This window comes from Leptopilina heterotoma, unplaced genomic scaffold (assembly GCF_015476425.1).
Source record: "Leptopilina heterotoma isolate Lh14 unplaced genomic scaffold, ASM1547642v1 Lhet_115, whole genome shotgun sequence".
In the NCBI taxonomy this organism is placed as follows: Eukaryota; Metazoa; Arthropoda; class Insecta; order Hymenoptera; family Figitidae; genus Leptopilina; species Leptopilina heterotoma.
In genome coordinates this window covers 1-26,931 of record NW_025110834.1, presented here as the reverse complement: position 1 = coordinate 26,931, position 26,931 = coordinate 1, and positions in this window count along the sequence as shown.

The following is a 26,931-nucleotide window of genomic DNA, read 5'->3' as shown; positions in this document are numbered from 1 at the left end:
CACTACAAACCCTAGAACGAAAATTAGGAATCCTTCGATTACATTTCAATAACCCAACAATCACTAACACTGAGATAATTAAATTGAAAACCTTAATTTCATTCATCAGTTTCAAATACCCGCAATTAAAAATTCACACTTGCTATCGAGCAACCACAGAACTAACGGCACAAGAAAAGCAGCAAATAATTCAGGAAAGTCATGGATCTATCATGGCTCAACATTTTGGAGAGAACAAATCTATCGCAAGAGCTCGAGAATTAGGCATCTGGCCTAATATGGAAAATGACATTATCCAATATGTCAAAACTTGTGAAGTTTGCCAAACTCAAAAATTGACTAGAGTCAAAAGAAAAGCAGAGGCAATCATTCCCGATACACCAACGAACCCGAACGATAAAATAGCAATGGATATTTTCGGACCACTACCACTGACAAACAAGGGTTTTGAATATATTTTATCAATCCAAGATATGCTAACTAAGTACCTTGTTCTAATTCCACTAAAAACGACCACGTCAGAGTCCATTATTGAAAATTTGTTTGATCATTTCATTTACATTTTCGGTGCACCCAAACATATCCTTACGGATCAGAGTCAAAATTTTCTATCAGAGTTGGTTCAATGTTTCGAGAATCTATTTAGAATAAAACACATAAAAACTACGGCCTTTCATCCACAGTCCAATGGAAGTCTAGAAAGAACTCATGCTACGGTAAAAGACCTTATCAAAACTGCGATCTCTGATTTACACATACAGTGGGATGATACCCTTAAATTTCTTTGTATGGCTTATAATACAATGATTCATGAAGGAACAGGTTTCAGTCCTTTTCAGCTCACTTCTGGCCGAGACGCTAACGTACCCTCAACCCTAGCTACTACATCGAGTCTTAAATATCCTGAGTTAGTGCGAATGTGGCAAGAGAGACATGAACGCTATATGAATCGAGCTAAAGCTATAATAGAAAGAAATAAGGAACGCCATAAACGTTTGCAAGACGCTCGAATTGCCCTTCCTCAAAAGCTCTTTGTACCAGGGGATTTAGTTAAGATAATGAACACTAAAGAAAATAAACTTAGCCCAGACTGGAAAGGCCCAGCTACAGTTGTTAAAATCCTCCCAAACAATAGTTATGAAATATTATTTAATAACGAGCGTATCGTTGTTTATGCAAATCGCCTTAAAGAACAATTTTAAATGTTACAGATGATATCCGTTTTATATTTGATACTTGCTGCAACCTGTAACGCAAAGCTAACCATAGAACCATTATATGGGGTAACAATATTTGCTGAAAATCTGGGGCCAGTTCAACTTTATCATAAAACTTGGAAAATAATTAACATAATAGACAGCGAAAATGTATACATCCGACTAACTCATATCTATTCGGGTTTAGACTACGCAAGAAAACAATGCAGAAGTCGATGCTACGAAAAGAGGGAAATAGAACTACTTGCAAAAAGGTTGGATAGACTAAAAACCCTTCACACTATTCTCGATAATGTTTTGGGATACTTACGACAACGAAGAAGGTGGATCAACGGAATAGGATCTATTGCTAAGACACTTTTCGGAACATTGAATGAAGCTGACCTCAACTTAATAAATGACAACATGGATAAACTTTTCGAGGATAATTCCAAACTTTCGAAGAGTATTGGAAATCAAACAATCATTATAAGTACACTACTTGACTCCGCTTCCCATAATATAAATTTAGTAAACTCTGAAACAATAAATAACATCAATGAATTAATAAACAAGACGAACGTACAAGAACAAAACCTACATTTTACAGACCAACTACTCAGTCTTTCCATCACGATGGGAGAAATTAGTGAAGACATTAACCTTATCATAGACGCAATAAACGATGGCAAACACGCAATTGTTCATCCACAACTTCTTACCCCAAGAATATTAATGAGTGAATTAAAAAACCTAGAAGAAGAACAAAAAGTGAAATACCCCATAAGACTAATAGACCAAATTTACCAATTTATAATCGACATCTCCGAGCTTTCAGTCTCGATATTAAACAGACGGTTGACATATACCTTACAAATTCCTGTACCCGAAATTGACATCTTACGTTGCCTACATCTTATTCCTATTCCTGTATCACATGGGAAGACATTCCTTGCTGCAATTGTGATAAGTGATAAGCTTCTTATAGGTAATTGTAAAAATACTGGTAGTGTTCGAATCTGTAAAAGAACGCAACCAACTTATTTTCTAAGCGAGATGCATTCATGCGAGAGTGAAGTTCTTAGATCAAGTGTAAAACTGTTAGATAGTAAAATTTGCCATTTATCTATTCTTCAAGTGAAAGAACTTGTTTTTATACCATTGTACGCCGAAAATCAATATATTTTAGTTCCAGAAGTTCCAATAGAAATTAGTAGTATTTGCGAAGGTGTGCCTGAAACAATTAAAATCAGTTCTGCTACTCATATAGCAGGAAGCAATTGCATGTTACAAACACCGAAATCAGTTTTAAAACTGTCAGGATCTCTATCTATAAAAAGAAATGTATTTTATAAGAAAAACGTCTCACTACCCATGAATGTTACCGATCTAGAATTATTAAATAACAAATTACCATTTATTCAAGAATCATTAACACATGATAAAATAAAAGAACTCAGAACAACTTTGGACAACATAGAACCATCGATTCAGAATGTAAGAAACGATAGGCGAAAACACTCGTGGATAGAAACCGGCAGCAATATATTGCAATATGTAGGATATACATCAATAGGCATTGTACTTATTTATATTAGTTACCGTTTAGGTATTTTCAAATGTCTGTCTTCTTTAGTTCCCAGAAATTTATGTATTAATTTGTTATGTGTAAGAACTAATGTAAATTCAGCCCCACAAAACTATGTTACACCAACTGCCCCGGTGCAAACAGAATACATTGCGATTCCAGATGTAAAACCAATAAAATCTAGAAATCTTAAACTTAAAATTAGCGACTAATTTAGTCTAGTAAGAGGGGTGTAACGCTGGGCGTTGTCAGAATAGAGACTTTTCTTAAAATAGAATAAACCGGTTTTCTTTCTATAGATAATTCTCCCTAACTTGAGACCCTTAAGGTCCCTGACGTTTGTCTATGCATTTTTCCAGCAGTACGTAACTGCGTCTAGGCTGCGGCAGACCTTTTATGTAACACAACGAAAACTATTTCTTCCGATTGTAAAACTTATAAGTTTGAATAAATAATATTATTGTGAAAGTTTATAAATAAATTGATTGTTTAATAATTTATTTAAAAAGACCCGTAACAAAGGTATCAAACATAAAAAAAATCTTATGTCATATTTAAAGTTGCGACGTTTCGATGGTGTGGTTTACCATCCTCTTAAGAGGAGATTAAATTCAAAATAGATGCCACGAGTTTATCGCAAGTGTTTACCTTTGAGTTCATTGACTCCAAATTTTAGCAGAGATGGCTTTTTCTAATATTTAATTTCAGTTTGACTTGATCGTTGTATCGAAATGACAGCATTCATCGTGTGCTTGTCTGTTTTACGTTTACGTTTTAATTATTTATTCAATTTTATGTTTATATTAATTTTAATCTTGACTAGTTACAATGTATTCTAAATTGTAATATTCAGGTACTATAATATTTTTTATATAATTGTGTTATTTATTATTTATTGAAATTTATTAATTTTTGTGTTTTATTAAATAAATTAGCCTGAAGAGGATGGTAAACCACACCATCGAAACGTCGCGTCGCAACTTTAAATATGACATAAGCCTTTTTTTATGTTTGATACCTTCCTATTGATCGAATTTATCTTCACCAAATTACACATTCGAAAGGGAATTTTCTTTTAAATTTTATTAAAATCATTTTTGAACTGTAGGTCAAAATTGCGTCATATATATAGGTAAAAAATAGGTTAAATTTGACATATGTTTTGACGGCCCCTTAGAAAGGGGGCCTCACAAACTCTTGAATCTTATTTTTTGTAGCCTTTAAAGAATTTGTTTCCAAGATGCACCGCGAGGAGGTATAATAAACTATCTTCTTTCTGATTCTGATAAGAGCTACAATGACAACCATTAATTTTTACCAGTGGCCAAAGCGCCCTCTGTAAAAGGAAGTTACTTTTATTTTTTTAAATTTGAAATTATTTTTTTAAGACTGCTTAACATGTACAATGACATGTAAAAACTTTTGATCAATTATATTTTAAAACTTGTCAGTTTCGCTCGGAAACTCGTATTGTATTTTGCACAGAAATTTTTTTGACAAGATGTTTAAAATTTTTTTTTACAATTTTCCGAATGAATTCCGTACGAAATTCGAGCAAATTACTAACGAATTTTACTTATGAAAAATTAAAATCATTTAGTAATTCACTCGAATTTTATAAGAAAATTTAACCGAAAATTTTTGAAAAAAGTCGATTTTTTCTTATTTTTGATATTAAAAAAAATTAGCAATCAGCTTTCGGTGTTTCCGAGATGCTCGACCCAGGGCGCCCCAAGGCGACTGAAGGTTTTCAAACTCAATTTATTATCGTTTATTTATATGAAAACAAACGATAATAAACTGAGTTTGAGAACTGTTCGTCGACTCGGTTTGAAATTCTTCAGGTAATTTACATACGTAATATACGTAGAAAACTCCATGTATAGTACGTGACGTATATTACGTGCGCAACCCTGAATAGATGGAAAAAATTGTTTATTAAGATGAAAATAAAGAATTAAAATTCCTATAAAGACACCCTGATGTTTTAATGCCTTCCTTCCGATTTTGACGGCGTTTTAAAAAGTCAAGACACATCTATAAAAATGTTGTTAGTTCGTGACGTATAAGTTCGTTCATACGTCAGGAACTAACAACATTTTTATAGATGTGTGTCACGACATTTTAAAACGTCGTCAAAATCGGAAGGAAGGCATTAAAGCATCAGGGTGTTTTATTTGTATAACTCTCGAATTTAATTTTTTAAAATAAATAAGTGAAACATACACCTAAGTATACTCGGGGTTAACCATACGGAGGTTAAGGAGTGTCGATCGCTTGACATAACCTCAAACTAAAAAGTGATTCTTAACAGCAAATGTAACCATAATTAAAATGATTTTACCAAATTCTGAAAGATCCAGTTGTACAATTATCAGAAAAATTAGGTTGGACCAAAATTTGTTGTAAAATCGTAATTATTAAACATTTTGTGTTTTTTCTTTGAGGGTCAGTAACCAATTAAAATTTCCAATCAATTTTCACAAATAATAGCTCATTCTGCACTTTAAAACATTCCATACAATTCCCTTTGTTGAATTTTGTTTAAAATATTTTGTTCAAAAGTTATTAAAAAAAAATTTTAATTCTATTTGTTCAATAACTTTTGAAAAAAATATTTTAAAAAAAATTTAACGAGTGGAATTATAGAGAATGTTTCAAAGAGCAAAATGAGCTATTATTTGTCGAAATTGTTAAGTCACTTTTTAGTTTGAGGTTATGTCAATCTGTTGACACTCCTTAAAATGGGACTAATCGACTTCTTTCACACTTTTGAATTACTTCTTGACAATAATTGAATTAAAAGAAAATTAAAATTCTTGTTTTCATTAATTACATGATTTTAATCAAAAATAATTGTTCCTAATGAAGAAAGAAGAAATAAATTTGCAATGATAAAAAGCGCCGCGAGATGTCAGCTGCTGATTGACCATTAAAAAAATGATTATTTAATAATAAACTATTGAAATTTATTTTTCAAGATAATAAATTGAGAAAATATTAGAATTGACTAATTCTAATTATTATAGAATTTCTTAATTACTGTAATTAAATAAAATATTTTCAAAAATTAATTAATTAATTTTAAATTAACAATTAATTGTTCATTAACGAATCATTTAAAATTAATTCAATAATAACTAATGAAATTAATTAATAATAATAACTCTAAATTATTTGGTAATTTATAATTATTTTTATCACTGAAAAATTAAATAAAAAATTTTATTAAAAAACCAAAAAAAATATTAATCGACCCGTGAGTCGAATGCAGACTTCAAAATTACAAGTCTGTTATGGTCGCCAGTGAACCGTCTCAAGTGAAGTTAACCTTTGCAGTGATTAAATATTTATGTGAAAAAGCATCATTTTTGTAAAGGCTTTGCGAATAATAATGAACAAAAAGGTTTAATTAAAATCAGGGACCGACACGATACGAAAATCAGTGTCGTGTATACTACCACTGCACTTACACATGCGCAATAGTTAAAAACTACATGTGAACATGCACAGAAGTGCAATTTAGAAGTGATTGTTGCGCAGTAGTCTACTTTAGTAGTTAATGTTGCACATTAATGTACTACCACACTTAGACATGCACAGTAGTCTAATTTAGTATTAATTGATGCGCAGTAGTATATATTATTAAAATAACTATGCCATTTATTTAAAAAATTTCTTTTACATGTAATAAATAATTTATTTAAGAATTTGTAAAAAATTTTTTTTTCATTTTTATTTCAAAATGGCGGCGATATACGCCATTTTCGAAAATGCCCATTTTCGGTGGTAAGATCAATTCCAAACTTTCTAAAACAGATAAAACCAAAAACGAAGTGACATTCTCTTCGTTAGATATTTCTTTAGGTGTGGAACCTCAAAAAAGTGAAATTTTCTTTCCCCCCCTTTTTTAGAGTACTTTTTCCCCAAAATATGCAAAAAAGGTGATTTTATTCAGAATTTCTCTTATAAAAAAGAGGGGAGTTAGAAATTTTCAAGTTTTTGAGGTTCCACTTATAGGCATGATGACGCTGAATCAAAAGCCGTTTGATTTTTTTAAATCGCTTCAGAAGAACTCGAGATATCCCTCTTACCAGACCAAAAAAGGACATTTTGAAAAAAACGTATTTAAGGATTTGTTCATAAGTTTCGAAATTTTTTTTAAAAAATCATCGGATTTGCTTGAAAATCGTTACTCGGGGGTTTTTGAGGTCGCTAATTACGAATATGGAATTAGATTTTTAAAATTCTAAAGGGCGGATCCAATATGGCGGACAATTTTTTTTCAAAATCATTGGATTTGCTTGAAAATCGTTACGGGGGGGTTTTTGGGGTTGCTGATTACGAATATGACAACATTTTTTCAAAATTAAAAATGGCGGATGCAATATGGTGGACAAAAAAACGAAAAAAAATTAAAATAAAAAAATGTTCTTTTTCGCCATATTAGATGCACCATTTTGAAAATTTAATATCTAATTTGTGATCAGCAACACCAAATACATTTTTGTTTGTCTTTTTTAAAAAATGCTAATGAGAAAACATTTAAATCATTCGATTGCTTATCCGCATACAAAAACATCTTTGACATGGCGAAGAATGAGTGTGTATAACTTTTGTTTTACTTTGAATTTTGCAATAATATTTTAGGAGAGTATTCTTGACACTATAAGAAATCAGAAAATAAAAACAAAAAAAATCGATTTTTTTGACATTTTGAACTGGAATGTCCCCTTAATTGATTCGGCTATTTATGTAATCCGACACAATAACGACACGATACTTTTCTTCCGTTGACAGTCTCTGCTTGAAATAATTCCTTTCGTAAAAACGAGGTGTGTAAGATCGACTAACTTCAAGTGTGGAACTTTTTCTTGATTGGCTCTTTTTCAAAATCCTTTACTTTGATTGGATATAATCGTCCTGACACTACTTACTGATGTCAAAGCAGCTAACTTCAAGTGTAGAACTTTTTCCTCATTGGCTGATTTTATAATGAGTGTTCCTCATTGGCTGAATTTTATAATGATGGTGACCTCACACATTTATATTTTCGTTTTTCTTTTTTAAAATTTAAAATTAAAAAAATAATTAATTAAAATTATTTACTAAAAGTTAACTAAAAGTAGTTTAATATAATAATTTTTAATTATGGTTTGGTTTGCAATAAATTAAAAGTTTAATATTAAAATATATTTAATTTTATGATTCATTTTAGACGCTTCAAAATTGTTGCGCGCGCATCTTTTTTCCAAACAAAAATTGTTTGTTCGCCACAGCCATGTAACCTCACCTCAGTGTAAAACGCAAAGTTTTTGGTACGAAAAATTACAAAATGTTACAAATATTAGCAACTGTCAGTTATTTGCAAAGTGTGACACGTGTATCGTTTCGATAAGAAGTATTGACTGTTATTTGCCGAGTGATTTTTCTTCTAAAAGCGTTGATTGTGAATTTTGTGGTTTTGTTTTTTGTACATTGAAAAAAGTTAAAGTACATTACATACGTTAAGTACGTAAGTATTAAAATACATGTAAATACAAATAAAATTTTTTGTTAATATTATTTGTATATTAATTAGGAGGAGTTTGTAAATATAATGTGAATTATTTGATTTATTAATTTAAAGGATTTAATTAATTTAATTAAAGTTAAAAACATTAATTTAATTAAAGATTAAAGGAATAAAGGACATTTGCCTGTTATTTTGATTTCTGAATGTAGAATATTGATTGATTTTTTTTTAATTCTGATGTTTGTACATTACATAATTATTTTATGGTGGCAATAATTGTGATTTAATATTGATTTATATTTGTTTTCTTAATCTTAATTATTAATTTTTCAACATTTTGGTAGTTAGTTATTATTATTTGGAAAAAACTTTATAAATATTAAAGATAAGTACTAAAAATAACATGTGATTACGAGATACCAGATACTTGATAAACAGAGATTTAGTCAAGAGGTACTAGATTAACAGATACTAGATTAACAGATACTAAACAGATACAAAACAGATACAAAACAGAAAAGCTTACAAAAAATACGCATATAAATATATGCGTAGGTATAAAACAATAAATATTGTTGATAAAATATATAAAAATTAAAGATAAGTACTATTAATAACATGTGATTACGAGATACCAAATACTTGGTAATCAGAGATTTAGCCAAGAGCTACTAGATTAACAGATACTAGAATAAAAGATAAAAAAATAAAAAATATAAACAGATACAAAGCAGAAAAACTTACCAAAAATTTACTTTTTTTTCGCTTAGGGACTTTTGGGAAATCTGCATACAGATACCTTGGACTCCGCATTATAAGGTTATGTGGGGTTGGTATAATAAAAAAAAGAAAAGGAAATATAAAATAAGTAAAATAATAAATTTAATAAACTGTCGACCTACTGCCAGCCCCGACCCACTAAAACCCGTAACCCTTCTTTTGGAGCCCTTTATCCACCCTCGAAACTGTCGCAAGACTTTAGCCTTCGAGGGTGGCGCTCCGACTCTGTCGCTAATGCGACTTTGATCTTTCTCTGCGGTTCTTTTGCGTCAATAGTTAAAATTAAAAACTATTTTAATGTCAAAGAATAAAGGAACAAATGTTAAAATGTATTAAAAAAATTAAAAGGTTAAAAGATAACATTGTAAACGGACATAAAAACAAAAATTAATCTATTAAACATTAATATAAAAAGCATAAATATAAAGGTCACAATATCAAATTGTAAAAGACTCCACATCCTCCGCTGCCTGCAATATGGGTGGTTGACACCTTATTGCCAAACTTTTCAGTGCACAAAAAACAGCTTGCGTTCTTTTTGCAATTGGAGAACCTGTGACCGGCCTCACCGCACTTAAAGCACGCAGCTGATCTGTCCTCCTTTTGGCATTTTGCACCAATATGGCCGTATCCCAAGCATCGATGACACCGGATGACCATTACTCTTATTTTAGTTAGGCAACACATAAAACCAATTTTTACGTGTCCCAATTTCTCCAGCCTGTTCGCCTCTTGCAGGTTGGTTACTACAACCGCGAGCTTCTTCCCTCGGCGGTTGGGTCCTTAGACCGTCACTCTCCTGTTTCCTAGCTTTCCCAGCGCCTCAAACAACACTTGTTGCACCTCAGCTTCTTGGGTAAGGCAATCCAAATCACGGATCTCGAGTGTAACTCTTCGATCCAATGACTGCACCTTACCCATACTTCCAACCGCCTTGGTGACCTCAGCAATGAACGCGTCCTTATCGGAGTCTCCTCTGAACTTAATCACAAGGTCTCCCTTCTTGGTAGCTTTTGCTGCTACTATCCTCGTATGGCAGTCGTCCGGGTTGACCTCTTTGCGAAGCTTACCCAGAACGCCAGCATACCTCAATTCTTGACCGACGCGGATTAGAACTGCGGATCTTTTTGACCCCATTCCTTCCGATTGAGGAATCTTTGGATCTGGTACTACCGTTTCCATTGGAGGAGCTTCCTCTTTCTTCCTCTTTTCGGTTTGGGTTCGAGTCTCTTCTGGACTGTCACCCTCTCTCTTCCGTTTCTGAGCATCTCTTATGACGCTTTTGAGATAACGCCTATAGGAACGCTCTCTCTCTTCCTTACGGTCCTTGCGGTTTCACTCGGCACCGCTCAGAACGCATGCCAAATCGACGTCCGACTCATCGGCCGCGGCATGCTTTGCTTTTGCTTCTTTCAGCAGGACTTCGATGACTTTGTCCATCTTTTACCGTCTTCTTGACGCTCTTCTGAATGTCGCAAGACTTTATCATCTTTGCGACCTCCAACTCCATTTTGTCGAGACAAGTCGCCTCCTCCTATCTGAGCCGCAAGCATGTCTTTCCGCTACTGCAACTTGACACACTCAGAAGGCTCGAAGCGCTTCCTTTTCTCCTTCTTTCTTTTTCCACGATGTTCTGTGGTTCTAACCTTTCCACGATCACACGTGGTACTGCAAGAAATTAAGCGCCCCCGCAATCCGCGCGCACTTGAGCATCAGTCCTGGGACCGATGGTGAGATTTCCCGTTTCCGGCCTGCTCACATGGGGTACCTTCTCTGAATTTTCGGAATCCATTTTTTCTTGCTGTTTGGTTGCCCATTAGTGAAAAGCCCCGCCACCACGACAAGGTCTACCGAACATATCCATGATGTCAATCATGTCTGGCAGTGGATAAGCATCCACTTCTCCCAGTACATCGAAGACATCAATGATGTTCGGCAGTGAACAACCAGCGGCGGAGACCAAAAATATACTTATATTTATTGTTGAGAAAGTATAAATAAATACATAACAAATTTAGATGAAAAGATGAATAGATACCTTCTTTACATTCTTGAGATAAGACGAAATTAGATTAATAGATGAAGATACATTCTTTATATTCTTAATAATCTTCAATAAGAAAGGAAAAGATAAAAATTCCAGTTACTGTTAAATGTGACAATAGTAACATTATTTACATGTTTTCTGAATTAATTAATTTTATGAAAAACTATTTTTTAGAAGCGATATCTTTTCAATAAATTGAAAGAAATCATGTCGAACAAAGAAGAAACTGTTAATTTAAGTGTTACAGATTTTAATATTATACTTACTGGAAGAGGAATGCTAAATGATACTCATATTGATGAATTCGAAAAATTATTGAGAAGAGAATCAAATTCTGCTTTTAGCATGCAAAGCACTTTGTATTTATATACGCTTGAATTTATTAGTTCGATTGAAAAAGGTAAAAAGCATATTCAAATACTTTTTAGTGGACCTATCAAGAAAGGTCATTGGATTTACACTTATTATGATGGAATGAGACTTTATATTTATGATAGTCTTAACAAAGGATGTTTAAATGAAGATCAAAGGAAATATTTAAGTCAATTATATCCTTTTAAACCTCCAGTAGTTTTCACAACTGTTGAACAACAACCAAACAATAGTCTTGCTTGTGGAATATATGCAATAGCATTTGCAACATCGATATTTTTTAATATTATGCCCCACTCTGTTAATTACTATTATTATAACATAAGAAATCATTTAATGTTAATGTTCAAAAACAATCGTTTAAGTAAATTTCCGTCAGTAAGGTCAACTAATATTAGAACTATGACTGTTGAATATAATTGGGAGTGTCTTCTTAGGAATCGAGCTAGAGAAAAAAGTATCCAAAATGAAGAAAATAAAATTGTTGACAATAATTTATCATCGTTGAAGCAATGTTCGTAAAAAAAATTTTGTTGATAGTTGTTTAGAAAATTTGCCTTTAATTCCAGCAAATGATGTTAATAATATTACTATTGATTCAAGCAATGGAATGAAAGATACAAGATTAATAATAACTGAAAAGCAACGAGAAAAAAGAGCTATGGTTTATTTTTCTGAAGAAAAAGAAAAATATAAAATCATAAAACGTCAAAGAAAAACTGCTTATAAAAAAACATCGACAAAAAAAACCAAGAAAATAATAAAAATGTTCGCTCTGAATCATTGGATTCTAATGAATTCATTAGTGCAGAGCAAACTTTAAATACGAGACCCCAAAGCACATCCACAGCTTTATCATCAGCAGAAGAAAATATTTCTACTTCTAAAGTTAAAACGTCAATTCGTGACAGAAATGTTGCTTACAAGCGCACCTCTCGACAAAATAAACATACTTCTGTTCAAAAACAAAATCAGTCTGATATTATTTCAAAGTCACATATAGAGACAGGTTATTGTAATAAAATAAACATTACACGTGATCATTCTTATGTAAAACTTTGTGAACATAAAGTTAACAGTGAATTATTTATAAAATCAAAAACTAATAGAAATGAGGAAGAAATTATTATAAACAGAAGTTTGCAAAGTATGCCTTCAACATCAGCGCATAATAATAGTACATCAGGAGAAGTAATACACAAAGAAAATTATAAAGACAAAGATAATGTAATTATTGAAAATGCAACAATTAGTTCAAAAATGAACAGTTCAGAGGAAACTTTTAATAATAGACAATTACAATGCATGACTTCGAGATCATTAGATAATTGTATTGATTCAAGAAATGTTACAAAATATACTAATTTAAAAAATGAAAAGCAAGTAAAAAAAAAGAATAATAATACGTTCTTTAGAGGAAGAAAAACAACATCAAGTCATGAAACGTCAAAAGAAAGCTGGTTTTCAAAGAAAGTTTCGACAAAAAAACAAGATAATAATAGATTTCTTAATCCTTTATCAATCCAAACAAAGGATAGTATTATTACAGTGGCTAAACCAAATATAAATTCAGCAAAATCCTCTACAACTGTTAATACATCTTTAGCAAAAGATAATGTAACTGTTACAGCAAATTTATCAAATACTTATATTTCTGGTCGTCCAAAAAATGCAGCTTATCAAAGAACTCATCGCCAAAAAAACGGAATTCTGCAGAGAATCAATATTTCTCTGACAGTATTTCAGTCTCGCATATAGAAGAACATTTTGCTGGTGCGATGAACATTTCATGTGAGCATTGTAATGCCAAACATTTCCAAGCAGAAAGAGTATCTAATAAAAAAAATTCATTTCATGATTGTTGTAAACATGGCGAAGTCATTCTTGAAGATCTACCTGCTCCTCTACTCATATTACAAAATTTATTTGATGGCACCCACGAATTATCTGGGCATTTTCTTCATAATATACGACCTTACAATAATTCATTTGGTTTTGCTTCTTTCAACGCTAACTTAGTTAATTTTATTAACAATAGACGACCAGGACCATATTGTTTCAAAATACATGGTTAGGTTTATTATCAAATGAATACATCTTTGTATGCAGAAAGAAACGAGACGCATGCTTATTCCCGAAATCTTTTTTGACCAAATAGTTATTTGATATAAAACTACTTAACTTAAAATTCACATAATATGCACATTATTTGACATAAATTTTATTGCACACAAAAACTATTTAACATAAATATCATGTGTCATAGAATTCATTAAACAGAAATATTATGTTACATAAAACTCAGATAACTTAATTCCCATTTGACATAAAAATTATGTAACATAAATTTCTATTGACATAAAAATCATTTAACATAAATTTCTTTTAACATAAAACTTATTTAACGCAAATTTTATTTGTTATAAAATTCATTTGACATCAATTTCATTTGGCATAAATACCATGTAACATAATTCTCATTTGACATAAAATTTACTTGACATAAATTTCATTTGGTGTAAATCCCATTTAACATAATTTTTATTTGACATAAAGTTCATTTGATATAAGAGACATTTAACACACTTCTCATTTTTCATAAAAGTCATTTAACAAAATTCTCGTTTGACATAAATGACGTTATATAATAATTATGTTAAATGATATTCGAGTCAAATGAAATTTATGTTAAGCTAATTTTATGTCTAATGATACCCAGTAAACAAAAACTAATTGAAATAAATTAAAAAGAATTCACAAAGAGTTTCAGTGAATCCCGCTTTGTGATAAATACGAATTGGAGCTATGCTGCAATTTTCCTGAATTCGTCAAACTGTATTGAACTTTCAAACCTTCTATTCATACTAATTCAATGGACAAGTTTTGGGGCCTTTAATTTTTTTCAATTCGTCAGCACGAATTCAATGCATGCCTTGGTCATTTCTTACGAATGCGAATTCGTTTGCACAACTTCAGGCAAATTGAATCGAATTCAATCGAATATACAAAGAGCTTGAATGAATCCCGCTTTCTACCAAAATCTTAATTCATTTCAATCCGTTTGAATTAGTTTTTTTACTGGGTATTTACGTCAAATGAGAATTACGTTAAATGACATTTATGCCTAATGAAATTGATGTCAAATGAATTTTATAACAAATAAAATTTACGTCAAATAAGTTTTATGTAACATAATATTTCTGTTTAATAAATTCTATGATAAATGATATTTATGTTAAATGGTTTTTGTGTGCAATGAAATTTATGTCAAATAATGTGCATATTATGTGAATTTTAAGTTAAGTAGTTTTATATCAAAAATAACTATTTGGTTAAAAAAGATTTCGGGAATAAGCATGCGTCTCAAAGAAACGATACTCCATCATTTGGAGAGTTATTTATTGTTGGTCAAAACAAAGCTTCCGAAATTCGTTGTAAGAATAATGTTCAATTAAACCGAGATATTGTTGATGGAATAGATACAGCCCTTCGGGATTGTAACCTATTTGCACAGTCCTACCGTATAATGCATGAAGAAATTAAAAAAACAATGACTGAAAATAATGCAGAAATTGAGCCTGAGATGCAATTATTATTTTCAAGCCTGGGATGGATAGTAGACGTTATAATTTACAAAGTGTTAATGAAGTTGCAGCAATTTGTACTACAACTGCTGATGATGATCTTGATTATCATTCTCATAAACATTTCTTTTTTAATTTTTCTTTAAAATATTTATTATATTTGTGCCATTATTCTCATTGTAAGTACTTTTGTTTAAAAAAATTAAAATATTAAAAAAAGGAATGCGCAAGAGAAAAAAGGCGCGCGCTGGAGCGCTCGATCGTTCTCGTTAATATCTTAAATTTAGAAAATATAACGTGCTTAAATTTTGGTTTACGGGGTAACACTACTCTAAAGCCAGAAAAAGAGACCTATATCTTTGATGATTTGTTTTAAGAAAATGAAAAGTATAATAGGATTTATTTTTGGAGGGTTCATTAAATACATATTGAAGTGTAGCAAAAAAATATTATTTAAAATATTATAACAAAATGGCGGCGATAAACTTCATAGTAAAAATCGACTTTTTTACGTCCGGAAAGGTTTCTTGAGAAGTTTAAGTCCTGGAACAGAAAACAAAGAAATTTTATAATTAACTATAATAATCTTCGTATTCTTTTATTCAGTCTGTCCACAGCGTGTACACTCCGTCCGCAGTGAGAGAGAAGGATTGATAGAGAGAGAGAGGGAAGTATCGCCTGTCCTTTTAGTGTAGAGTAGGAGCGAAAGAGAGGCGAATATTATTATTATTATATCTATATATATTAAGTTAGTCTTTCCTTATATATTCTGTTCACAGTGAGAGAGAAAGAGAGTAGGGACTGAGCACTACACAATCTTAAAGAATAGAGAATTTTATTTCAATTTTTAAGTAGTAGCAGGTCCACCCGTACGCTATCAGACAATAGAAATTTTGTAAAGTCGTCAAATAAAATTCATTTCTTACAAATTTAATTATTCTAATCATCTGAAAATTACCTGAGTTCTAGTAGGGACTGAGAACGTCACAATCTTGAAGAATAGAGAATTTTATTTCAATTTTTAAGTAGAAGCACCCTCACCCGAACGCTATCAGACTATCGAAATATTGTGAAATCGTCAAAAAAAATTCATTTCTTACAAATTTAGTAATTCTAATCATCTGAAAATTACCTGAGTTCTAGTAGGGACTGAGCACTACACAATCTTGAAGAATAGAGAATTTTATTTCACTTTTTAAGTAGTAGCACCCTCACCCGGACGCTATCAGACAATCGAAATTTTGTAAAGTCGTCAAAAAAAATTCATTTCTTACAAATTTAATTATTCTAATCATCTGAAAATTACCTGAGTTCTAGTAGGGACTGAGAACGTCACAATCTTGAAGAATAGAGAATTTTATTTCAATTTTTAAGTAGAAGCACCCTCACCCGAACGCTATCAGACTATCGAAATATTGTGAAATCGTCAAAAAAAATTCATTTCTTACAAATTTAGTAATTCTAATCATCTGAAAATTACCTGAGTTCTAGTAGGGACTGAGCACTACACAATCTTGAAGAATAGAGAATTTTATTTCACTTTTTAAGTAGTAGCACCCTCACCCGGACGCTATCAGACAATCGAAATTTTGTAAAGTCGTCAAAAAAAATTCATTTCTTACAAATTTAATTATTCTAATCATCTGAAAATTACCTGATTTCTAATAAGGACTGAGAACGTCACAATCTTGAAGAATAGACAATTTTATTTCAATTTTTAAGTAGTAGCACCCTCACCCGAACGCTATCAGACAATCGAAATTTTGGAAAGTCGTCAAAAAAAATTCATTTCTTACAAATTTAGTAATTCTAATCATCTGAAAATTACCTGAGTTCTAGTAGGGACTGAGCACTACACAATCTTGAAGAATAGAGAATTTTATTTCAATTTTTAAGTAGTAGCACCCTCACCCGGACGCTATCAGACAATCGAAATTTTGTAAAGTCGTCAAAAAAAATTCATTTCTTACAAATTTAATTATTCTAATCATCTGAAAATTACCTGATTTCTAGTTGGGACTGAGAACGTCACAATCTTGAAGAATAGACAATTTTATTTCAATTTTTAAGTAGTAGCACCCTCACCCGAACGCTATCAGACAATTGAAATTTTGTAGAAAAAAAATTAAAAATTTTTTTCTTCCCAATTTAAAAATTCTAATTATCTGAAAATCACCTGAGTTCTAGTAGGAATTGAGCCCTAGACAATCTTGAAGAATAGAGAATTTTATTTCAATTTTAAAGTAGTAGCAGGTCCACCCGTACGCTATCAGACAATTGAAATTTTGTGAAATGGCAATAAAAAATTTATTTCTTCTAAATTTAATTATTCCAATCACCTGAAAATTACCTGAGTTCTAGTAGGGGCTGAGAACGTCACAATCTTGAAGAATAGAGAATTTTATTTTAATTTTTAAATAGTAGCAGGTCCACACGTACGCTATCAGACAATCGAAATTTTGTAAAGTCGTCAAAAAAAATTCATTTCTTACAAATTTAATTATTCTAATCATCTGAAAATTACCTGAGTTCTAGTAGGGACTAAGAACGTCACAATCTTAAAGAATAGAGAATTTTATTTCAATTTTTAAGTAGTAGCACCCTCACCCGAACGCTATCAGACAATCGAAATTTTGGAAAGTCGTCAAAAAAAATTCATTTCTTACAAATTAAATTATTCTAATCATCTGAAAATTACCTGAGTTCTAGTAGGGACTGAGAACGTCAAAATCTTGAAGAATAGAGAATTTTATTTCAATTTTTAAGTAGTAGCACCCTAACCCGAACGCTATCAGACAATCGAAATTTTGGAAAGTCGTCAAAAAAAAATTCATTTCTTACATATTTAATTATTCTAATCATCTGAAAATTACCTGAGTTCTAGTAGGGACTGAGAACGTCACACTTTTTAAGAATAGAGAATTTTATTTTAATTTTTAAGTAGTAGCACCCTCACCCGAACGCTATCAGACAATCGAAATTTTGGAAAGTCGTCAAAAAAAAATTCATTTCTTACATATTTAATTATTCTAATCATCTGAAAATTACCTGAGTTCTAGTAGGGACTGAGAACGTCACAATCTTGAAGAATAGAGAATTTTATTTCAATTTTTAAGTAGTAGCACCCTAACCCGAACGCTATCAGACAATCGAAATTTTGTAAAGTCGTCAAAAAAATTCATTTCTTACAAATTTAGTAAGTCTAATCATCTGAAAATTACCTGAGTTCTAGTAGGGACTGAGCACTACACAATCTTGAAGAATAGAGAATTTTATTTCAATTTTTAAGTAGTAGCAGGTCCACCCGTACGCTATCAGACAATAGAAATTTTGTAAAGTCGTCAAATAAAATTCATTTCTTACAAATTTAATTATTCTAATCATCTGAAAATTACCTGATTTCTAGTAGGGACTGAGAACGTCACAATCTTAAAGAATAGAGAATTTTATTTCAATTTTTAAGTAGTAGCACCCTCACCCGAACGCTATCAGACAATTGAAATTTTGTAGAAAAAAAATTAAAAATTTTTTTCTTCCCAATTTAAAAATTCTAATTATCTGAAAATCACCTGAGTTCTAGTAGGAATTGAGCCCTAGACAATCTTGAAGAATAGAGAATTTTATTTCAATTTTTAAGTAGTAGCAGGTCCACCCGTACGCTATCAGACAATTGAAATTTTGTGAAATGGCAATAAAAAATTTATTTCTTCTAAATTTAATTATTCCAATCATCTGAAAATTACCTGAGTTCTAGTAGGGGCTGAGAACGTCACAATCTTGAAGAATAGAGAATTTTATTTCAATTTTTAAATAGTAGCAGGTCCACTCGTACGCTATCAGACAATCGAAATTTTGTAAAGTCGTCAAAAAAAATTCATTTCTTACAAATTTAATTATTCTAATCATCTGAAAATTACCTGAGTTCTAGTATGGACTAAGAACGTCACAATCTTAAAGAATAGAGAATTTTATTTCAATTTTTAAGTAGTAGCACCCTCACCCGAACGCTATCAGACAATCGAAATTTTGGAAAGTCGTCAAAAAAAATTCATTTCTTACAAATTTAGTAATTCTAATCATCTGAAAATTACCTGAGTTCTAGTAGGGACTGAGCACTACACAATCTTGAAGAATAGAGAATTTTATTTCAAATTTAAGTAGTAGCACCCTCACCCGGACGCTATCAGACAATCGAAATTTTGTAAAGTCGTCAAAAAAAATTCATTTCTTACAAATTTAATTATTCTAATCATCTGAAAATTACCTGATTTCTAGTTGGGACTGAGAACGTCACAATCTTGAAGAATAGAGAATTTTATTTCAATTTTTAAGTAGTAGCAGGTCCACCCGTACGCTATCAGACAATAGAAATTTTGTAAAGTCGTCAAATAAAATTCATTTCTTACAAATTTAATTATTCTAATCATCTGAAAATTACCTGATTTCTAGTAGGGACTGAGAACGTCACAATCTTGAAGAATAGAGAATTTTATTTCAATTTTTAAGTAGTAGCACCCTCACCCGAACGCTATCAGACAATCGAAATTTTGGAAAGTCGTCAAAAAAAAATTCATTTCTTTCATATTTAATTATTCTAATCATCTGAAAATTACCTGAGTTCTAGTAGGGACTGAGAACGTCACAATCTTGAAAGAATAGAGAATTTTATTTTAATTTTTAAGTAGTAGCAGGTCTACCCTTACGCTATCAGACAATTGAAATTTTGTGGAAAAAAAATTATAATTTTTTTTCTTCCCAATTTAAAAATTCTAATCATCTGAAAATTACCTGAGTTCTAGTAGGGACTGAGCACTACACAATCTTGAAGAATAGAGAATTTTATTTCAATTTTTAAGTAGTAGCAGGTCCACCCGTACGCTATCAGACAATAGAAATTTTGTAAAGTCGTCCAAAAAAATTTATTTCTTACAAATTTAGTAATTCTAATCATCTGAAAATTATCTGAGTTTTAGTAGGGACTGAGAACGTCACAATCTTGAAGAATAGAGAATTTTATTTCAAGTTTTAAGTAGTAGCACCCTAACCCGAACGCTATCAGACAATCGAAATTTTGTAAAGTCGTCAAAAAAAATTCATTTCTTACAAATTTAGTAAGTCTAATCATCTGAAAATTACCTGAGTTCTAGTAGGGACTGAGCACTACACAATCTTGAAGAATAGAGAATTTTATTTCAATTTTTAAGTAGTAGCAGGTCCACCCGTACGCTATCAGACAATAGAAATTTTGTAAAGTCGTCAAATAAAATTCATTTCTTACAAATTTAATTATTCTAATCATCTGAAAATTACCTGATTTCTAGTAGGGACTGAGAACGTCACAATCTTAAAGAATAGAGAATTTTATTTCAATTTTTAAGTAGTAGCACCCTCACCTGAACGCTATCAGACAATCGAAATTTTGGAAAGTCGTCAAAAAAAATTCATTTCTTACAAATTTAATTATTCTAATCATCTGAAAATTACCTGAGTTCTAGTAGGGACTGAGCACTACACAATCTTGAAGAATAGAGAATTTTATTTCAATTTTTAAGTAGTAGCACCCTCACCCGAACGCTATCAGACAATTGAAATTTTGTGAAATGGCCATAAAAAATTTATTTCTTCTAAATTTAATTATTCCAATCATCTGAAAATTACCTGAGTTCTAGTAGGGACTGAGCACTACACAATCTTGAAGAATAGAGAATTTTATTTCAATTTTTAAGTAGTAGCACCCTCACCCGAACGCTATCAGACAATCGAAATTTTGGAAAGTCGTCAAAAAAAATTCATTTCTTACATATTTAATTATTCTAATCATCTGAAAATTACCTGAGTTCTAGTAGGGACTGAGAACGTCACAATCTTGAAAAATAGAGAATTTTATTTCAGTTTTTAAGTAGTAGCACCCTAACCCGAACGCTATCAGACAATCGAAAATTTGTAAAGTCGTCAAAAAAAATTCATTTCTTACAAATTTAGTAAGTCTAATCATCTGAAAATTACCTGAGTTCTAGTAGGGACTGAGCACTACACAATCTTGAAGAAGAGAGAATTTTATTTCAATTTTTAAGTAGTAGCAGGTACACCCGTACGCTATCAGACAATAGAAATTTTGTAAAGTCGTCAAATAAAATTCATTTCTTACAAATTTAATTATTCTAATCATCTGAAAATTACCTGAGTTCTAGTAGGGACTGAGAACGTCACAATCTTGAAGAATAGAGAATTTTATTTCAATTTTTAAGTAGTAGCAGGTCCACCCGTACGCTATCAGACAATTGAAATTTTGTAGAAAAAAAATTAAAATTTTTTCCTTCCCAATTTAAAAATTCTAATTATCTGAAAATTACCTGAGTTCTAGTAGGGACTGAGCACTACACAATCTTGAAGAATAGAGAATTTTATTTAAATTTTTAAGTAGTAGCACCCTCACCCGAACGCTATCAGACAATCGAAATTTTGGAAAGTCGTCAAAAAAATTCATTTCTTACATATTTAATTATTCTAATCATCTGAAAATTACCTGAGTTCTAGTAGGGACTGAGCACTACACAATCTTGAAGAATAGAGAATTTTATTTCAATTTTTAAGTAGTAGCAGGTCCACCCGTACGCTATCAGACAATAGAAATTTTGTAAAGTCGTCAAATAAAATTCATTTCTTACAAATTTAATTATTCTAATCATCTGAAAATTACCTGAGTTCTAGTAGGGACTGAGAACGTCACAATCTTGAAGAATAGAGAATTTTATTTCAATTTTTAAGTAGTAGCACCCTAACCCGAACGCTATCAGACAATCGAAATTTTGTAAAGTCGTCAAAAAAAATTCATTTCTTACAAATTTAGTAATTCTAATCATCTGAAAATTACCTGAGTTCTAGTAGGGACTGAGCACTACACAATCTTGAAGAATAGAGAATTTTATTTCAATTTTTAAGTAGTAGCAGGTCCACCCGTACGCTATCAGACAATAGAAATTTTGTAAAGTCGTCAAATAAAATTTATTTCTTACAAATTTAATTATTCTAATCATCTGAAAATTACCTGAGTTCTAGTAGGGACTAAGAACGTCACAATCTTAAAGAATAGAGAATTTTATTTCAATTTTTAAGTAGTAGCACCCTCACCCGAACGCTATCAGACAATCGAAATTTTGGAAAGTCGTCAAAAAAAATTCATTTCTTACAAATTAAATTATTCTAATCATCTGAAAATTACCTGAGTTCTAGTAGGGACTGAGAACGTCACAATCTTAAAGAATAGAGAATTTATTTCAATTTTTAAGTAGTAGCAGGTCCACCCGTACGCTATCAGACAATTGAAATTTTGTGGAAAAAAAATTATAATTTTTTTTCTTCCCAATTTAAAAATTCTAATCATCTGAAAATTACCTGAGTTCTAGTAGGGACTGAGCACTACACAATCTTGAAGAATAGAGAATTTTATTTCAATTTTTAAGTAGTAGCAGGTCCACCCGTACGCTATCAGACAATAGAAATTTTGTAAAGTCGTCAAATAAAATTCATTTCTTACAAATTTAATTATTCTAATCATCTGAAAATTACCTGATTTCTAGTAGGGACTGAGAACGTCACAATCTTAAAGAATAGAGAATTTTATTTCAATTTTTAAGTAGTAGCACCCTCACCCGAACGCTATCAGACAATTGAAATTTGGAAAGTCGTCAAAAAAATTCATTTCTTACAAATTAATTATTCTAATCATCTGAAAATTACCTGAGTTCTAGTAGGGACTGAGAACGTCACAATCTTAAGAATAGAGAATTTTATTTCAATTTTTAAGTAGTAGCAGTCCACCCGTAACGCTATCAGACAATCGAAATTTTGTGGAAAAAAAATTATAATTTTTTTTCTTCCCAATTTAAAAATTCTAATCATCTGAAAATTACCTGAGTTCTAGTAGGGACTGAGCACTACACAATCTTGAAGAATAGAGAATTTTATTTCAATTTTTAAGTAGTAGCAGGTCCACCCGTACGCTATCAGACAATAGAAATTTTGTAAAGTCGTCAAATAAAATTCATTTCTTACAAATTTAATTATTCTAATCATCTGAAAATTACCTGAGTTCTAGTAGGGACTGAGAACGTCACAATCTTGAAGAATAGAGAATTTTATTTCAATTTTTAAGTAGTAGCACCCTCACCCGAACGCTATCAGACAATCGAAATTTTGGAAAGTCGTCAAAAAAAATTCATTTCTTACAAATTTAATTATTCTAATCATCTGAAAATTACCTGAGTTCTAGTAGGGACTGAGCACTACACAATCTTAAGAATGAGAATTTTATTTCATTTTAAGTAGTAGCACCCTCACCTTGAACGCTATCACACAAATCGAAATTTTGGAAAAGTCGTCAAAAAAAATTCATTTCTTACAAATTTAATTATTCTAATCATCTGAAAATTACCTGAGTTCTAGTAGGGACTGAGCACTACACAATCGTGAAGAATAGAAAAAAAAATTAAATTTTTTCTTCCCAATTTAAAATTCTAATTAGAAAACCTTTTATAGGAATTGAGCCCAGATATTTTAAGTCAAGTGGTAGCAGGTCCACCCGTACGCTATCAGACAATTAGAATTTTTGTGAAAGGCAAAATAAACTTATTTCTTTAACAAATTTAATTATTCAATCATCTGAAAAATTACCTGAGTTCTAGTAGGGACTAAGAACGTCACAATCTTAAAGAATAGAGAATTTATTTCAATTTTTAAGTAGTAGCACCTCACCCGAACGCTATCAGACACTCGTGGAGAATTTTTTAGAAAGTCGTCAAAAAAAATTCATTTCTTACAATTTAAATTATTCTAATCATCTGAAAATTACCTGGTTCTAGTAGGGACTGAGCACTACCACAATCTTGAAGAATAGAGAATTTTATTTCAATTTTAAGTAGTAGCAGGTCACACCGAAACGCTATCAGACAATCGAAATTTTGAAAAAAAATTAAGTCGTCAAAAAAAATTCATTTCTTTCATATTTAATTATTCTAATCATCTGAAAATTACCCTGAGTTCTAGTAGGGACTGAGAACGTCACAATCTTAAGAATAGAGAATTTTATTTTAATTTTTAAGTAGTAGCAGGTCCCCCCTTACGCTATCAGACAATTGAAATTTTTGTGGAAAAAAATTTAATTTTTTTTCTTCCCAATTTAAAATTCTAATCATCTGAAAATTACCTGAGTTCTAGTAGGGACTGAGCACTACACACTCTTGAAGAATAGAGAATTTTATTTCAATTTTTAAGTAGTAGCGCAGTCCACCCGTACGCTATCAGACATAGAAATTTTGTAAAGTCGTCAAATAAAATTCATTTCTTTACAAATTTAATTATTCTATCATCTGAAAATTACCTGAGTTCTAGTAGGGACTGAGAACGTCACAATCTTGAAGAATAGAGAATTTTATTTCAATTTTTAAGTAGTAGCAGGTCTCACCCGTTACGCTATCAGACAATTCGAAATTTTTGTGGAAAGTCGTCAAAAATTAAATTTTTTTCTTTCCAAATAAATTATTCTATCATCTGAGTTCTAGTAGGGACTGAGCACTACACAACTTGAAGAATAGAGTTCTAGTAGGGAATTTTGGAAAGTCGCACTACACAATCTTAAAGTCACAATCTTAAAGAATAGAGAATTTTATTTCACCCTTACGCTATCAGACAATTAAGTAGTAGCAGGTCCAATTTTTAAGTAGTAGCAGGTCCACCCGTACGCTATTCAGACATAGAATTTTGTAAACGTCAAATAACATTCATTTCTTACAAATTTAATTATTCTAATCATCTGAAAATTACTGATTTCTAGTAGGACTGAGAGACGTCACATCTGAAGAATAGAAATTTATTTCAATTTTTGAAATTTTTAGGAAAAAAATTATAATTTTTTTTCTACTTACTACCACTACCATCTTGAAGATAGAGAATTTTATTTCAATTTTTAAGTAGTAGCAGCCCTCACCCGAACGCTATCAGACAATCGAAATTTTGAAAGTCGTCAAAAAAAAATTCATTTCTTACAATTTAGTAATTTCTAATCATCTGAAAATTACCTGAGTTCTAGTAGGGACTGAGAACGTCACAATCTTAAAGAATAGAGAATTTTATTTCAATTTTTAAGTAGTAGCACCCTCAACCCGAACGCTATCAGACAATCGAAATTTTGTGAATTCAGTCAAAAAATTATTTCTACAAATTTAGTAATTCTAATCATCTGAAAATTACCTGAGTTCTAGTAGGGACTGAGCACTACACAATCTTGAAGAATAGAGAATTTTATTTCAATTCTTAAGTAGTAGCAGGTCCACCCGTACGCTATCAGACAATAGAAATTTTGTAAAGTCGTCAAATAAATTCATTTCTTACAAATTTAATTATTCTAATCATCTGAAAATTACCTGAGTTCTAGTAGGGACTGAGAACGTCACAATCTTGAAGAATAGAAAATTTTATTTCAATTTTTAAGTAGTAGCAGGTCCACCCGTACGCTATCAGACAATTGAAATTTTGGAAAGTCGTCAAAAAAAATTCATTTCTTACAAATTTAATTATTCTAACCATCTGAAAATTACCTGAGTTCTAGTAGGGACTGAGCACTCCACAATCTTGAAGAATGGAGAATTTTATTTCAATTTTTAAGTAGTAGCACCCTCACCCGAACGCTATCAGACAATCGAAATTTTGGAAAGTCGTCAAAAAAAAATTCATTTCTTACATATTTAATTATTCTAATCATCTAAAAATTACCTGAGTTCTAGTAGGGACTGAGAACGTCACAATCTTGAAGAATAGAGAATTTTATTTCAATTTTAAGTAGTAGCACCCTAACCCGAACGCTATCAGACAATCGAAATTTTGTAAAGTCGTCAAAAAAAATTCATTTCTTACAAATTTAGTAAGTCTAATCATCTGAAAATTACCTGAGTTCTAGTAGGGACTGAGACGTACACAATCTGAAGAATAGAGAATTTTATTTCAATTTTTAAGTAGTAGAAGGTCCACCCTTACGCTATCAGACAATAGAAATTTTGTAAAGTCGTCAAATAAAATTCATTTCTTACAAATTTAATTATTCTAATCATCTGAAAATTACCTGATTTCTAGTAGGGACTGAGAACGTCACAATCTTAAAGAATAGAGAATTTTATTTCAATTTTTAAGTAGTAGCACCCTCACCCGAACGCTATCAGACAATTAAAATTTTGTGAAAGTCGTCAAAAAAAATTAATTTCTTCTAAATTTAATTATTCCAATCATCTGAAAATTACCTGAGTTCTAGTAGGGACTGAGCACTACACAATCTTGAAGAATAGAGAATTTTATTTCAATTTTTAAGTAGTAGCACCCTAACCCGAACGCTATCAGACAATCGAAATTTTGTAAAGTCGTCAAAAAAAATTCATTTCTTACAAATTTAGTAAGTCTAATCATCTGAAAATTACCTGAGTTCTAGTAGGGACTGAGAACGTCACAATCTTAAAGAATAGAGAATTTTATTTCAATTTTTAAGTAGTAGCAGGTCCACCCGTACGCTATCAGACAATTGAAATTTTGTGGAAAAAAAATTATAATTTTTTTTCTTCCCAATTTAAAAATTCTAATCATCTGAAAAATTACCTGAGTTTCTAGTAGGGACTGAGCACTACACAATCTTGAAGAATAGAGAATTTTATTTCAATTTTTAAGTAGTAGCAGGTCCACCTGTACGCTATCAGACCAACTAGAAATTTTGTAAAGTCGTCAAATAAAATTCATTTCTTACAAATTTATTATCTAATCATCTGAAAATTACCTGATTTCTAGTAGGGACTGAGACAAGTCTTGAA